Raw genomic sequence first — 15986 nt, forward strand, 5'->3', positions numbered from 1 at the left:
CAGCTGACGGCCCTAATTGCCTTTTTTTATGACACAGGAGGTGCGTATGCTCAGGGTAGAAGATAGGAATGAATTCCTCCTAGAAAGAGGCTATTGGCAATTAACCTCACTTGTTCATCAACCTCACTTGTCATATTATTAAAAGTAATATATATATATATATATATATATATATATATATAGGAAACCTTATCATTTAATAATTTTGTCCAGTGATGACACTGGACTAAACTATGGTAATTAATAGAATTAGCGCTCAAAGCATTAGAGTTGGCCAATCAATGTTTTCGTCCTCATCCAGATCTCAGTTTATTTAGCGTTTGTTGAACGTCGTTCTTCGTATGGACGGAAAAACAATATCAACTGGTCATAATCAAATGCCGTGTTAAACATGCCTCATCACAGTGGGCTTTTCATCGTTTTCTTGCGAAAATTATCGGCTGAATCAACATTGTTAAACTGGGAACAAATGGAAATCTGGCTGTGACACGAAGAGAAAATAGCGAGGCTAAAAGCACGGGCCGCCGAAGGCAGTCCTACTGGTCCTGGGCACAATATATTGGTTCGTGTTCACTACTGAAAATTACCACCTGGATGAAAGCGCGTGATTGGGTTGGTTTAGCGACAAGCGAAACAAGATGGCAATAGTCCATGCCTCAAACGCCATTTGAATATCGTAGTCACGAACGAGTGAAAGATGCGTCATAGTTAACAAAAACACCCGTCACTCACCGCTGATTAAATAGTAACCTTTGCACGATTTTCGCAATCGACTGCCGGCCTAACTAATATCAAATGAACTCGGGTCATATTCATGCTTCTTATACTTGTAAATACTGAAGCCGCAAGAGAACACTATTTCTAGCCAAAATAGTTTCAAAACTGCTCCCTAAAGTCACCAAATATACAACCAAAGTGCGTAGGGAAAACAACGGCAAGTTGTCTTATGTCTTTGTTATGATTTGCACACAAACGCGAACACGTAGAACATATATCAGTCGTTTGGTGGATGTTTGTCTATATCTAACATCATTCTCTTTAAACGTATGAAAATCGGTCCAGAAAGGAAACCATTGTTACATGTATCTTGGCGTTCTGCTGCCGCCGTTGTTCCTGCCGCTGTCTTCAGCAACGGGCGCCAGTGAAAGAAGAGGGAATAAAGGAAAGGACCGACAGCGACCTGCTGTATCATGATCAAATTAGCGTTTTCCTCTATGGGTCTACGTGTACGCAACACGTGAGTATGAGTGACTTCCTCTGCGTGGAACCGGCCGACGTTTGATGGGAGTCGTGAAGACTTTGAGCTGACGCCGACAGGGTTAACACGTTGGGAGGGGTCTGCTGCGCGACTAAGCTCGTACGGAGAAAAAATGCGTAGGTTTTCCTGCGCGGCACACTCAGAGCGGAAATTGTTGCTTGGGAACTGCTGTGTGAACACGAAGATCGTATACGATACATAACTCGTGACTGTATTGATTTAAATGAGTATCAACGAAATTGAAAGACGAATATATATATGTGATATTATAGGATTAGGCAATTACCCAGCACTGAGAATAGAGAATCTTTTGCTGGGCGAGTCCCTAGCCCGTTGGGACAAGCGATCTTATTAGTTTATACCGCAAATTACTTTGCAATGAACCGCTTTTACCTATCCGTCGCCTTCTAGGTACATCCAATTAGGTATCCAGTTATCCGTAGTTTTTAGTTCTCGAAAACACGACCCGTCCATCGTCGGACACCGTAATGTTAGGCGATATATATGAAACTATGGACAGCGAGGATTATCATAAGAAATGTTTCGCAAAATCGTAATACTCATGCAGCATATTTCCGCTTCTCGATCCAACGTAGTATAAACATTTGAGCAGCATCATGCCCAATACGCATCTTATCTCTACCTTTGGGACGTACCTTCTGCTGGCCGCCGTCATCGAGAACTTTGTCCGTCGCTCGGCCTTCATTCCCTCGTTGTCGTCTGCACCTCCTAGTGGCTAACGCCAGCGCTTTCCTGCTAATCCTTTTCTCCTATCTTCGTTTTTCGCTTTGAGCTCGCTCAGTTCTTCAGACATCGTTGGCAAGCGGCTGGCTGCGAGGTGTTTGCCATCCGCTAATTGCAATTGAGTATTTTATTGAATTCCGCCGCAGTTCCTTTGAAGCGGCCCGGTCAAATGCTTCTATATCTGTTATCCCTAGCGGATCCGTTCAGTACGGCCTTCTTTGCTTCCATGCCTGCGAGACTGCTTGTTATGCTGACTTGCCCCGAGTCGATGACTCTACCTTGTCGTCCGCTTTCATTGGCAGCCGTTTCCGCCCCGGCTGTGGTCCGTCACGTTAGCTACAGACTGTGCTGTAGCCGAAATAGTGATTAGCAGTAAAGCGCTTTCATAATAACCCTAGCGGCTGTACCAACTAGAGAGAGGGTGTCGGTCAGGCTTAGACATTGGCATCTTTTAGTTGCAGAAATTGGGAAAAATGCCTGCAGTCTGTGTACAAACCAAGTTCTATTGGTTAACTATCCGTTTGATTAATAGCAGCCTTCGAATGAACTTGCCAAGATAATGATGACGTGGCCATGACGTAGAATTTGCTAAGGACTTCCTTTTTTTTGTGAAAATTTCTAATCACTTACCAAGCCACTCATATTTGTCCCTTAAACTACATAGTAAATTTCGCAATGAATTCAATAGAGAGTCTATTAAAAGTATCACCGAGTTGTTGAAGGAGATCGGGTTTTCGTGTGCGTTACGTACATCGTAGCACGTGTAGCGAGTACGTATTACATGATATGGAACGTAAAAGTTAAATAAAAGTTAAATAAAAGTCCTGCATATCACATTGTAATCGAGATTTTGAGTAACCAGTTCTCAAATCTAAATTCATCAAAGTATTATTATTATTATTGTTTTTGTTATTACAATGGCGATTGTCACGTGCGACCCATAATAAGTTATGACTAGGTTACTATTCTATATGTAACAAGTTATACGTACGAACGTACGTACTATGAATGCAGACGATGCTAACGGCACGCACCAATAGCTCCGTACGTTGTTCCTATATCAAACTCAGACAAGGAAGGCAGTTGAAAACACTAATAATAATAATATAGAAAAAGCAAAAAAAAAGAGTAAAATCTGCCAAAATTGATGTCCAGCGAAACAACAATAGCCATTTGCTTGCGTCAAAAGGGAATCTATATTTGAAGCTTACCTTGAGCTCTACCACTACCAAGTTCACTTGTCTCTTAGTCATACAGCTTAGGAAAGTGTACGAAATTAGCAATTTCACTTCGCTCAACTTCTTTAAACAACAATCGAGCCGTTCTCAATTGAGCAACAGACGCAGGCAGACATCGTACATTGTTCAGTAAGGCCACAAGACGAGTTCAGTTGTTACATGATGGGATGACAAGAAAGTAATATCTTGAGGATAGGGTCATGTTTCCTGTACGAGCGCGTGTCCGACACGTGACCCACGAGGGCCACACTAGCCCCCTAGCCTGTCCCAACGAAGATGGGCATGCGCATCAGTTGCTTTGTATCGAGCCAATCCCATGGCAAGGCGTAAGCTCCTTGTACCCAGACGCTTGCACTACGCGCTACGATGTGCTCATAAGACAGCCAAGAAGAGCATATGGACATGGATAGGTTAGAACACACGATCTGGTCTGTAGATCCGCGTATGCTTATAGAGAAGGACGATCTCAGCAGGGAAGAAGGTGGGACTTGTAGGTGTAACTGCATTTTGGATCTGGGGAATACAGAAGGCGTCAGATTCGACACGCAGCGGCATCGTCGTTGTCTTTGAGGACTTTGAAGGAGCTTTGGAGGAACAAAGAGTCGACGAACGAAACCGGGCATGTGTGACTTGTCACCTTCTTAGGGCTTACTCAGCAGTTAGTTTACTGCTGCGCGAGTTCTGAAGCTCATATAGGGCTCTGATCAGTGTCAACGTCAGTAGTGAACTGACGCTTTAAAGCGTCTGAGTGTGATAAAGCCCTGAAGACCCCTGAGAAGCCAATGCGACCAAGAGAGTGAATGCTTGGAACGAGCAACTTAGAATAAGACTTATGCGACAGTAAGCGATGTAGGATATTCGTAAACTTTATATATACAATTCTTCGTATACAATTATTCATTTCGTTAGGGATCTTTAAAAGTCTTCCTTGCCATCGTTATCCTTGGTTGAGATTGCTCGCTGCTGGCTGAGAAAGCACAAATGCTTCAGTGTTAGTTTTTTTGAAATACGCACGCTAATACTTAAAACGTTCTAGACAAAGTCAAAGCCATTGGTACATTTCTATCTATAATAAACGCTTAGAACAACATATTCAATACATTAGTACTATTATTTTATTTTTTTAATTAATAGAGATGGCCGCATTTCATGTGCATTCAACCGTCTTGTGACCTATCTACCTATTTTTCAGTATAGTCTGTAAGCCAGGTGGTATTACCTACAGATCTTAGGTATACGCCCATAAGTTAGTCTGTGTTGCCGAGGTACTGGACGTAGATTTGTCGTTGTATTGACTCATTCGGTAGTCCGAAGCACCTTATATCTCAAACCTCACTACAGTAGCCCGCGAAAATGTGCTCTCACGATCGCCATCTTGAAGTCGATGGAGCACACACATCGTTTATGAGTTCAGTCGTGCGACAAGACTGGCTAAGCAACGCGGGTAGCGTAAAGGGACTCGACCAGCATCGCATTGCCTGCACCAGTGTGCAGTAGCGATTTTAAAAGAGCGCTTGCCTACAATAACAGATGACAACATCTTTTATCGATTGCATCAGCTCAACCATCTCAAACATGTGCACTTCTCTGAAAACTCTTGCTGGACTTATAGTAGTCACCATCCTGGCGCTGCGCTGGTGCGACTTACTCGTCTTCCGCAAAATGAATGTACGTGCCTGTTAGAAGTGACTACATACACACACGTGCTGAAGCCTGACACGAGGAAAGGCATTGACATCGTTGAGCAGTGGAGAAGGCTTCGGTGGACTTTCTCAGCCAGTGTAGCGCGACGCCCCGTCAGCAAACGTCTCCTGTGTTCTAACTGAATGCAGTGTGGCCTCCTCGCGTGCATAACCCATCGGCCAGCAGCGGGATATATGCATAGTCTAAATAACTTGCATTTGTACGGTATCGGAATATCAAGTCTGTTGATTATTACTACAAATATATATATATGGGATTATATTTTGAGTATATTTTGCGACTTTGTGCACCATCTACAGAATAAAAACTCTTTGGGTATTCTTCTTCATACATCTGATTATTTGTTTTGCCAAGAGCCACAGCACCACTTTTGTCCTGATTTCTTTGACAGCGTCGCCATGTACCTATATATTACCATGTAAGTCAGTGACGACCACCTTAAAGTTTTGAGTCGTGCTTGTAGATGTGAACATTTGATATGATTTTTCTTCAGCTGCAACCTGAATCTTTTAATGAACGCCCCCGTTCAAATCTTCAGGTGCGCGACCAATGTTCACCGGTGACAAATCGATTCGGTTTCCTCGATACTCGAAAATGGCCAGTCAGGCAGAGATCGTAGACTCAGGATGTCGACTGATCTTTGTAAAGAATAGACCTTTCTATGTCAAAGCTAGTGAAGGTTCGTCTGAGCACCTTAGCCGCTAGTTCATTTGCTTGCCCGATCGGCTTCACTTCGTATGAACCGATTTGAGGTTTGATCGCGTTTTGAGCTTCGACGGTCTGAATCGTCGCTACATTTCTCACGAACGCAGTGAGCGTACGAAGGAAATAGGCATGAAAACACCATTTCGCCGGCCTAACTCGACTCAGTCCAACGGCCACAACGTGTTGATGCTCATTGCGTCAGCCAAGATCGTGGCCAAGTGGTTGTTTAATTCCAGTCGTCGCTGTCGATTTCTGTTCAGGAGATCGCCGTACGAGACAAAGTCCTCCTCCATCAGAGCCAGAGCTTCAGAATGTTGTGAACAGGCGCCTTGGTCACTGCTGACAACGGACTCGCACCTTGTCCAAGCATCTAGAACACGAAGTGACACGAGTTCGCGTTTCGTTGAGTTTTACCTTGTGTGATCATATGATGACTTTCTGCGCTTCAAGTGGCTGGCTACTCAACCGAGAGACAGCTGAAGGCTCTGAATCCACCGGTAACGACCCAAAGAAGAAGCGTACGTTTGTAATAGGCAAACACTTAATCACTTAGGAAGAGCACCTTGATTTGATTTATTGTGTTTGGCTTGAACATCTGCACTTTGTTCTTTGAGACACGGATGACGCTTCCGCAATTAACTCAGCTACCGCGGCTCACTTAAATGAGACATCTAGCGATATCGAAATAGTGGCAGTTTAAGAGAATGCAAACCTTTGTCAAAAGAAGTACGTTTACCGCAGATGCCAACAATAATAGGATTAATATTATTATTATTTTTTCGGATATCGGATTTTAACCATAGACAGATATATTTAGATTATATGGGAACGAACTACCGTACATGTTTGAACGAGGACCGTTTGTGAATGTTTCGTTAAATTCGTCAACTTACCGATCTTTTGTTCTTCGGAAATCGTTAACAATGATGGCAGTGTCCCTTTCTGCGGCTTGTTAGTCACGCTGAGCGTCTTCGTGCCATCAGCGCTACGCGTTTAGACCGTACTGCTAAATTTCCATTCGGTATGTTGAACGGATATGCTATTTAGTTACATTCAGTATCATTAGAATCCTGACCAATGTCGTAAGTGTTGACAGTGAGGCCTCACAAAGAGCCGGTTAAATTTCCTCTGAACAATACATGCAGATACACTGAATAGATTATGTTTCAAAAGCCAGAGCTATCTACGTCTGCGATTCCGTCAATGGTCGGTCGTCAGCAGACGTCTTGGTGATGTGCTGTTTCACCACTACCGTCACTATCATATTGTAATATGTCTATGTACGCGGACTTTTTGACATAACACTAAGGCATAGTGGCTTATACATTTGGATTTTGCTGTGCCAACCGGTGGCAGCGGGACCGGCAATGCCATCGTCGGCCATAACGTCGTCGCCATACCGGCATCACCCATTTTCTCACCCACAGTGGCAATCGCAGTTCGTAAACTCACCATCAACAGAGGCTTCTTCGTTCTCTGTATCGTTGTATAATAGAATCGCTCAGTCGTTTACTCGTTCGCCCGCTCGCTTGCATCAGCGCGCCGTGACACTGGCCTGGTTAGCATATGTCTGTCTGTGCGCCTGTATGCACCTGTGTATTCCTATGTCCGTGTCTGCTTACATACCCGAATGCACGTCATCGCATAACGGGGACAATTATTACGCTACGGTTTCCCGCTGACATAGTGCAATCAACAAACCAAGGCCCAACCCGACCTGATCTGGCCCACTTCACGAAACGAAATAGTCCACACGCCCTCCCTGTTATGTTCGTTAGCGGATCTCATTTTTCCCATTATAGCTTCTATGGAACAACGTAACAGCAAACTAACACAACAGGTTTGGCCAGTGCGTGAACGAATGATTGCAAGCGTTCATTGAGAGCGTAACCCCCATTACGATATATGATGAGCCAAAACGATTAACAAGCGTAACGAGAGAGCCACTGGTAGAATGAAAATGCTCGCCACCACGAAGAGAGTGCCCAGTGAGGTGGCTTTATGAAGCTGCTCCAAGCCATCCCAATCACAGAAAAGTCTGTGGCATTTTTTTTTTATCCCTATTTGTCTGCTCGAGAACTCTCACTCCAGCTCGAGCAAATTTAGCTTATACTGAACAGCTGAGAGTGGCCTCTACAATAAATCTGCGCTATTATACCACTCCACCAAATGGCGGACGTACACAACGCACACATACACGTCTGTTCGTAGAACGCCCAAAAGTTGCATAAACCAGCGTCGCTATAATCGTTGCCATCGCCATATCAAAATCGTCGGTCACCCACGCTGAAAGCAGAATAGAAGATCTAAACGTTCCATGGCCACTATTCGTAGGACAGTGTTGCTGCTGCTGCTGCTTGTCGAATACTCCACGCGGCTCATCGGTGCGTGTGTGTGGGTCGAACCGTAACGCTCGCGCGAACTAGCGTGAACGTAGCAAGAGAGCGATATTGCATTGTCGCTAGTGTCTTTACGCCACTCGGAATCCGCAGTGTTATAGCTGGCGTGTCGGCATAGCTAACTCTCTGGATTGCGGCTTTGGTCTCGTTGACGTAGATGTTCTTAAAGAATGAGAATGCGCAAGAGTAACACAATTGTGTATGGCCGATTATAATTACCCTGTCTGATATATTAGAGCATTACGATATCCAGCAAACGTTAGAGATGGGTTTGGAAAATACCCTTCTGAAAATAACCTTTTATTCAATGGCGCCCGTTTATCTTTCGTAGTACCCCAGTCCCCTCGTGGAAACGCAGGAGGCCGGCACGTCGTTCGAGAACTGGCCTGAACAGTATAGTCTGGTCTGACAGGTAACGCCTGGCAACACGCCCCTGTCATGTTCTAACGAGCAGACCATGTTGCCGGTGGGTCTCTCCTCCTGATAAGTCAAAGGGTTGTGTGTCAAAGGGTTTCGAATCCGGGGCTCGACGCGAACCAAAACAGCAGGAGCAACAGACGGCATGCAAAAGTGAAACAGCGATCGTCGACCGGAAGGGGCTTGTTAGCGCTCTAAGCGTGGATGTATTGGCGCATGTATATACGCGCTACTATAACGGAGACGATATAGCTTTCGACTAGCCTGAATAGAGAACTCGAATAGTCCCTCCTTGATTTTTGGCTGAAGTCCCCGTATGAAGACGAAGCACAACAAGCGCATTCATTGTTTACTTCCTCGCTAGCGTTCATCACTGGTCGATTCTCGCCGTACGAGCGGTTGAAGCACTCATAGGATAAGCTATGTATCGCAAGTTATATAAACAGTGAAGATTTTCTATCGAACGCTCTATTCGCATAAGCACAATTACGTTAGCTCTTTCTAAGCAAGTTAGCTGAGTATATGGAAGGCACGCTGCAGCAACAGAATAGGCCAATTGGCTGAAGTCAACGTTTAGCAAAAAGAAATAGTACTATAGCAAAAAAAGTCCATGTCGATCGGTACCTTAATATTGATAAGTATTCTCAGGCTCTAAAATTTCACAGGGTTTGTCACACTATCATAGATTTAAGAGAAACGACTGCAAATGTAGGTTTTTGGTTCTTTGATGGCTCTCAGTAAGCCACGTATATTTGTAAACCTTGAAACAAAAAACTAACAGGTAACGAAGATCCTTTTAGGAGTAAAATTTAGCAATTGTTACATTAAACCAGTCTATTTGATGTCGATATTCATACCAATTAGCCGACGGTTTGTCGAGATTGTCTTCGCTTCAGAATAAACCTGATAAAAAAAAAATGCCTTTTCAAAATAATCCCACAAAATACGCGCGAATAAAACAGAAAGCTGCACTGCCCGGGGTGGGCCTTAGTAGACTGAGGTTGACTCAGGGGTTGATCCTGAGTTAACAGCATTCCACTATGACCCACTTGGCGATCTATTCAACTGCATTTTTTCTTCTTCACTTGTATCAGTTTCCCATAACCACAAATATGGGTTTCTTTTTGTATACGCTAAATAGGCACGGTTGTGTTTTTCATGACATGATGACAGCGTCCTTTCTTTGCGAAGTTGCTTCGGCTGAAGCTCATGTTTGTCATTAGAATAGGCGTCCTTTTTGTATTCATGGAAGGAAAGCTCCCCCATGAGGGCACTCTGAGTTTGTGCTGAACTCACACAGCTGCAGTCACTAGATCACGGCCTACGCAGGCACAGACAATTATCGCATTAAAGATAATTATCGGAAGCAAGATGGCATATAGACATCTTGCGCTTAACTCATTTTCTTCGAGATGACTGACACTTTTACTAACCGTTGTATTGAACTCAGCCAGACCAGTGAAGCTGCTATCCTATTTACAAGCCATGAATCGGCCGTTTGCCTACAACTGTGTTGTTATGGTTATTTTTTGTCTGTTTGTTTGAGCTACAACTGTTATTCATTCGCTAATCACTGCCATTGGCTGTCGGGATAACTCCACTTCAATGTAAGCAAGTTTTCGTACGACTGAACGATGGCCACCACAAAGTGTCCGACTCTAATATACACGTTCCTCATTACCTCAGATTAGGCGCATTTTCAAAATTTAAGGTTTCGATGCAAATGGACAGGTATTCTGGGATTTTCCGTATGTCCAAGGTTTCCTTCGTGTAATACGGCGGCGCGTTAGCTGATCTCTAGTCAATTCGAGTCAAGCACGATAAAGTTCGTTCTCTCATCCCGAAAACAAAGACAAGGCCCTTTTTCGTTGTCCAGTTCCACAATTCATTTCCTTTTACTTATATCTTTTGATGAAACAACGAAAACCCAAACATGTTCTGTTGACTATGTCCAGGTAGTCAGCACTGGTCCACCACGTATCATAAGCACAGCCTTTAGGCGGTCAGCGTCTCTTGAGTGAATACGTTACCATCACACTCACATTATTTACATGTAAACCACTTCTGTTTCATTCCGATGGTGTCCAAGCAAAAACCACCACATGGGTTCTGGAGGATACAGTCTCGATCCAGCATCGATTAGCGATGACTAGCCATCAAACGTGCACCCTTATTGCAGGGCTTGCGCTACTATCTGTTCGCCCGGTGCCAACTTACCGGGCTTATCTTTATTTCTTATTTTCAACTCTGAAAGTACTTCACGTAAGTGGAAATTAAGAAAAAAAAACAAGCACTAAAGGCTATACAGAGCGGTAATAAAAAATATATACAGATGTATATAGAGTGTATGTATTGTCACAGAAGGGCGACTAAGGTTGAAGAGAGCTGGATTGTGTCGATGCAAAACTGAAACGGCCACAGTTGGTACTAAACAATGCAGTATAAATCTAATAAAAGGTGACTTTTTCTCGTTTGCTTGTCTCTATCGTTTCCGCTCGCTGTCGCCTGTGTGTGTTCCTCTGGCAAAACAAATTGTAGGAAGAGTTGCTGGCCAGTTTACACATGGCCGTGGTATTATTATTATTATTGGGCAATTTTGCTATGGCATCACACAGCATCAAACAAATACGAGGCAACGATGCGCTGAGATCAGAAACGCGTAATGCGGCGTCTGAAGGAAGAAGAGATTGTCGGTGACAACAGTTAGCAATAGCGGCAATGGCAAAGCACCATTTCAAGCGAGGCAGACTGCCACTGAAGTACCAAACGTTTAAGCGCCGTCGTCGCCGTATCGGGAGTATCAGAAACGGTGACAGCATGGGTATCGCAGCGGGAGTGGAGAAAGCAAGAGCGGGGAGCACAAAACCTTGAATCGGACAGAGCCCGACGAAGTGTTGGGAAGGCAAGAACGAGAAGACAGCCGCGTTGTCGTCGACAACTGCACACGCCATCCGTCCTAAGTCGGCCTGCTTGTATAGCCAGCAGTCTCCCGACTTCTCATCAGCATTCTTTATTAACAAGAATCAAACGGATGGAGTCAACTGCGAGGATCAACCATGTACCAAGCAAACGTATTGAAATCGAGGAATGGCAACAACAGCCGTTACCCAAGCCTTTGTGTGCGGTTTTAAGAACGCGTCGTGCAGAACTCGCGGCCATGTGAGAACAGCGCCGACCGACCATCGGTGGCTATGAAAACGCAAAATCGTACCGACATGGATCGCCAGTCGACAAGCTGCCTCTGCGCAAGCATTGAACCTGTCACCGTACAACGACAAGGGAAGCAATGATACTGGCGATTGTTGGACCGAGGCAGCGGTCGCTGAAGTCGAGACATAAATTTACAAGTTGTCGACGAGATCTACGACCGCTGAGCGGACGGATGGACAGACAGGCTGATTGTGCGGTGCACTGCATTCGCCACGTGAGGGTTGAGAGACCAGGCAACTCGTCCACAACGCTGTTGTCGTCTAAACTGCGATCTGCCACCGATCGCTTCGCGTGTTCAACTAAATGCCTTCGACAACTTCTGTCTTTTCTTCTACTTCGATTATTTCCCTTTCTACTCGTCGTCGATATCCGTCTTGCTTTCCTGCGTCGGTGAAGTTCACTTATGTCGACCTCAGTCGCCTCAGCACTTTCGTCACCACCGGCTGCGGACCACCGACTAACAAAGATCTTCCGACAGGGATCGCGAGAAGGCTGCGGCCGATCACATAGATCTCCTCCACGCACAGACGTGCACCCGACGGTGCTACAAAATGGAACTATCGTAAAATTAGCAGCGGCAGGCAAATAGAAGATTGTTGATGATTTTTGTGAAATCACCAAGAGCCGAATCATCACAACGATGTTGCCTCATGGGGAAGTATCGCCAGCGAAAAGAAGAAATTGCCATTTCGTTCGCTGGATGAAGGATAACTAGTGTAGACGGACGATCCAGTTGACATGACCGTGCAGCATTGATAGTAAATGTACACAGCATCGACGGTGGCAATCGAAGGCGACCTCATCGACCAGCGATATGATATCCCTTGTTATTTGACGAAGTTTCAAGAGCTGCGAAAAACTGTCAAGCTAAATTGGCGATATACAGGAGCAGACGCCGGTAGCTAGCTTTATACACAGCAAAAGAACACTTGGACAGAGCAGCGCCTTATTACAATATTTCTAGAGTTCCTAACTACGAAAATAGGAACATGCATTTCATGCTTCAAAATTACTGGCCTACATAATCGCGTCGTGTATGAGAAAATACATATATAGGAGACTTCAATTGTTTGAACCCAAACATTTACTGATATAGCGTCTTTGTTGTTATTTCACCATATAATTATAGTAAAAGAAAAACAAATAATAAAAGCCACTCCGTTTGTCAATCGCCACAGGAAGTAAGTCGTGCTCGTGACTTTAAAAGTTGTCCTTTTTCCTTTCCTACGGGAGGCCTATTCGGCAAATTTCGTTTTACTGATTGTTTTTCGCTTTTAAATTCGATTAGAATTAAAAAAATATCGAGAACTTCGCAATATCGGCTTCGGCTCAAGTCGCCCGACAGTCGCTATGAACTCGTTCTTTTGCATTCGAACTAGTCGTAAATTCAGAACCAGTACTAGCCTCGATCAGACGCTTTTTCTGTGAATAAATTTATAGAAAATTCGATAATATAGCTAAAGCAATTAAAATATTAGGATTTTTCCTCTTCTCATAGATGCCATATTCGAATATCCATACCCGATTTGTTTGTCGTTGAAGCGAGATGCTCACACGCGCAGTCGCACGCGACCGCCATCCCGACTGCGTTTGGAGTTTAACTTCACACAACCCAGAATATCTTCACTGAGGACAACACGTCGCTTCTGCGCAACTTACAGGAGAACTCGAATCAACTCTACCGCTAGCTGATTTATGGTCACAGCTCGTCACAGTCAACGCTTCTTACGCGACTATGATGTCCTTCTGCAAGGCTTCCTACCTCGTAGCAGCTATAACGAGCCAACATATCATTCCAGATGAATTCCTTTGTGAATTGCATATTCTTACTAGAAATGATGAACGGTAGTAGATAAAATCATAATGACTATTGCACTCAAAAAATCTATATACAGGCCACCGGGTATGTCCTACGATCATTAACAGCAGCGAAACCACAAGGACCAATATAACAAGACGACTGAGTCGGACGCGCTATTCACTTTATAGCCTTCGTGACATCGCTACTGCGAGCACAAATTATGAACATGCCACATGTAAACTAGTAGGAGATGGTGGCTAGGAACCATACAAACCGTCTCTAGCCCAAAGGGCTAGTTTTCGTAGGGGCGAAAGACGACCGTCTCGCACCACAACACAACGTTCACTCTTTCAGCAGGCCGCTTTTCTGCTCTCGAAAGGCACCAACATAGCCTTTTCTGTTCGGAGCAGCGCACAAAAGAGCATTGAGGGAGACAAAAAAAAGTCGAGTTTGACGTCACGCTTGTGGGCTTCAAGTTCATCGTGGAGTAGGTAGAACAAAGGACAAGAAACGGAGATAGGGGTGTAGTGCAACGGTGATCGCCATATCGCTTGGTACTGTCGTAACTCCAGGAAAAGAATATAGATCAATACAGAAAAAGAAATAAAAATAAGTAGTCATAAGCGCTGTCGCGGGAATTCCAGGTGAATTCAAAAGAATGGTCAGCGGTATTAAATGGATGCGTTGACGAACTAGAGCTGGTTTCTCTTTAGTGTGCGACTAGTCGCTTTCTGACATTCGCCATTGAATAAATCTATTTCTAGAGACGAATCTGGCTGGTGTTTTATAAGACCACAGCTCTCACAACCAAACGTTTTTTTGCGTCAACTAGACGACATCGAGTAGAAATATCTTGCATCATGTCTAACAAACCCGTCATATCGTTCACCAGGAGCATCGTAAGGTCAGGAAGTAAAGCATTTACCTACTAAAGAAGGCTTACCTACATACAAACACAAAGGATGCGTAAAGTTTTGACTAAATACGATTTTCACTACGCAAGGTTAATACATAACGAAATTATAGGCCATCGTTCTGGATTGAATTGCTTTTTACTCATTAGAAAAATAGTCAGGAGATTCATAACAGACACCCATGTATGTATATATATATATATATATGGTCTAGAATTAGACATCATAGACCGACTTCAGAGTCTGAAGTCGGGTTATTTCGAAAAACATCGAGGTAGCGACACAACATCATATATATATATATATATATATATATATATATATATGAGGAACGCTATATGTTTCGTTATTGTTACTACTTTATTTTTATGACGAATCGATAGTTACCTATTTCTTTCAACTATATTATAAATTCTTTTTAACTTTCGACTGACTATATCTCAAACAAAAAGCAGTCGGTAATAAGTTGATCATACGATTCCACCATTGCCCTCAATATTTTCTATGTTCCATGTCGGTCCTAGCCGGTAGGGCCTAGCAAAGCATGTTGGTAAATTAATGACTTTTACGTCCTATGACTATCAGTGGTATCTCGTAAAAAGGTTCACCATAACTACATACATAGTGTGTAAATAACGAACCTCTGAATGGTCTAGCTACTAGTACAAACAGCATGGCCCATCGAATAGATGTATAACGATACCTAGCGGACCACAGTGGCAAACGACCCTTGAGATAACACTCGGTACATGTGATTCATGTAAATTTTTTTGCTTTCTCCTGAATACGTTTTTTTTTTAAACTACCAGTCGTATCCTTACTAGAATTTAGGACGTTTGATTTCTTGATAAAATTAGTCACCTAGAGTCATAATGTTCCTATAACAATTTTCCACGATCTCTTATGCATCTAGATTTCACTAGTAATTGCAATAACGATAACGTTCATATAGATCCCTCGCAGAATAATCGGAACGATCCATTCGGTTCGTGTTTCTGAAGTTATATTATAGCACGCAATGCCTATGATAGAAAAAACCTAAGATAGAAAAAAAATTTTGATTTTTTACATTGCAAACATTTTCGTCGTGAATATGGCAAAGAAAAGCAGACAAAACCAAAACAATTGGCCATTACCCGTTAGGTAAAAGCTTGAGCTCACGAGCTGTGCACCTCGGACAAAGTCGATGATGATGATCACCTAGCGATTTAGGAAGGCAAATTATCATTGTCCATCGTAAAATTCACTGAATGAGAGGATCGTGCAAAGCGAACGATAAGAATTCACGCCGCTCTTCATCAAGCGTCTCCTATCCGATTCTGCATGGATGTGTGCTTTTTTCGTGCATCGCTAACCGAACGACAATTACGCATTGTTTCAATGGAAACGCAAACATCTGTCCGGCCGTGTAAAGCCAACAATCACAATATAATGTAACTTTGCGCCCAACAAAAAAACAGCGCATAAGGGCAAAATCTACTGGACGATATCAACAAACAATCGACATCACCTTTACGCAGCAGCAGCCCCTAAGGGAAGCAAAGCATGGCATGAGCCCTCAATGCCGACTTATATATATATATATATATATATATA

At 43.6% G+C, this 15986-nt stretch overlaps 1 long non-coding RNA gene across 2 annotated transcripts in view; it reads right to left on the reverse strand.

Moving 5' to 3' along the window:
• Positions 1-15889, reverse strand: part of LOC111266870 (uncharacterized) — a 19940-nt gene extending 4051 nt beyond the window's left edge. Inside the window, exon 1 of one of the 2 annotated variants that reach the window (XR_015313574.1) lies at positions 15527-15889. This is a non-coding gene — a long non-coding RNA (uncharacterized LOC111266870). Of the gene's footprint in view, positions 1-1914; positions 2802-15526 lie in introns of those variants that run through there. The other variant, XR_002684293.2, reaches the window with a different exon arrangement.
• Between the last annotated feature and the right edge of the window lie 97 nt (positions 15890-15986).

This window comes from Varroa jacobsoni, unplaced genomic scaffold (genome assembly GCF_002532875.2).
Source record: "Varroa jacobsoni isolate VJ856 unplaced genomic scaffold, vjacob_1.0 scaffold_1123, whole genome shotgun sequence".
In the NCBI taxonomy this organism is placed as follows: Eukaryota; Metazoa; Arthropoda; class Arachnida; order Mesostigmata; family Varroidae; genus Varroa; species Varroa jacobsoni.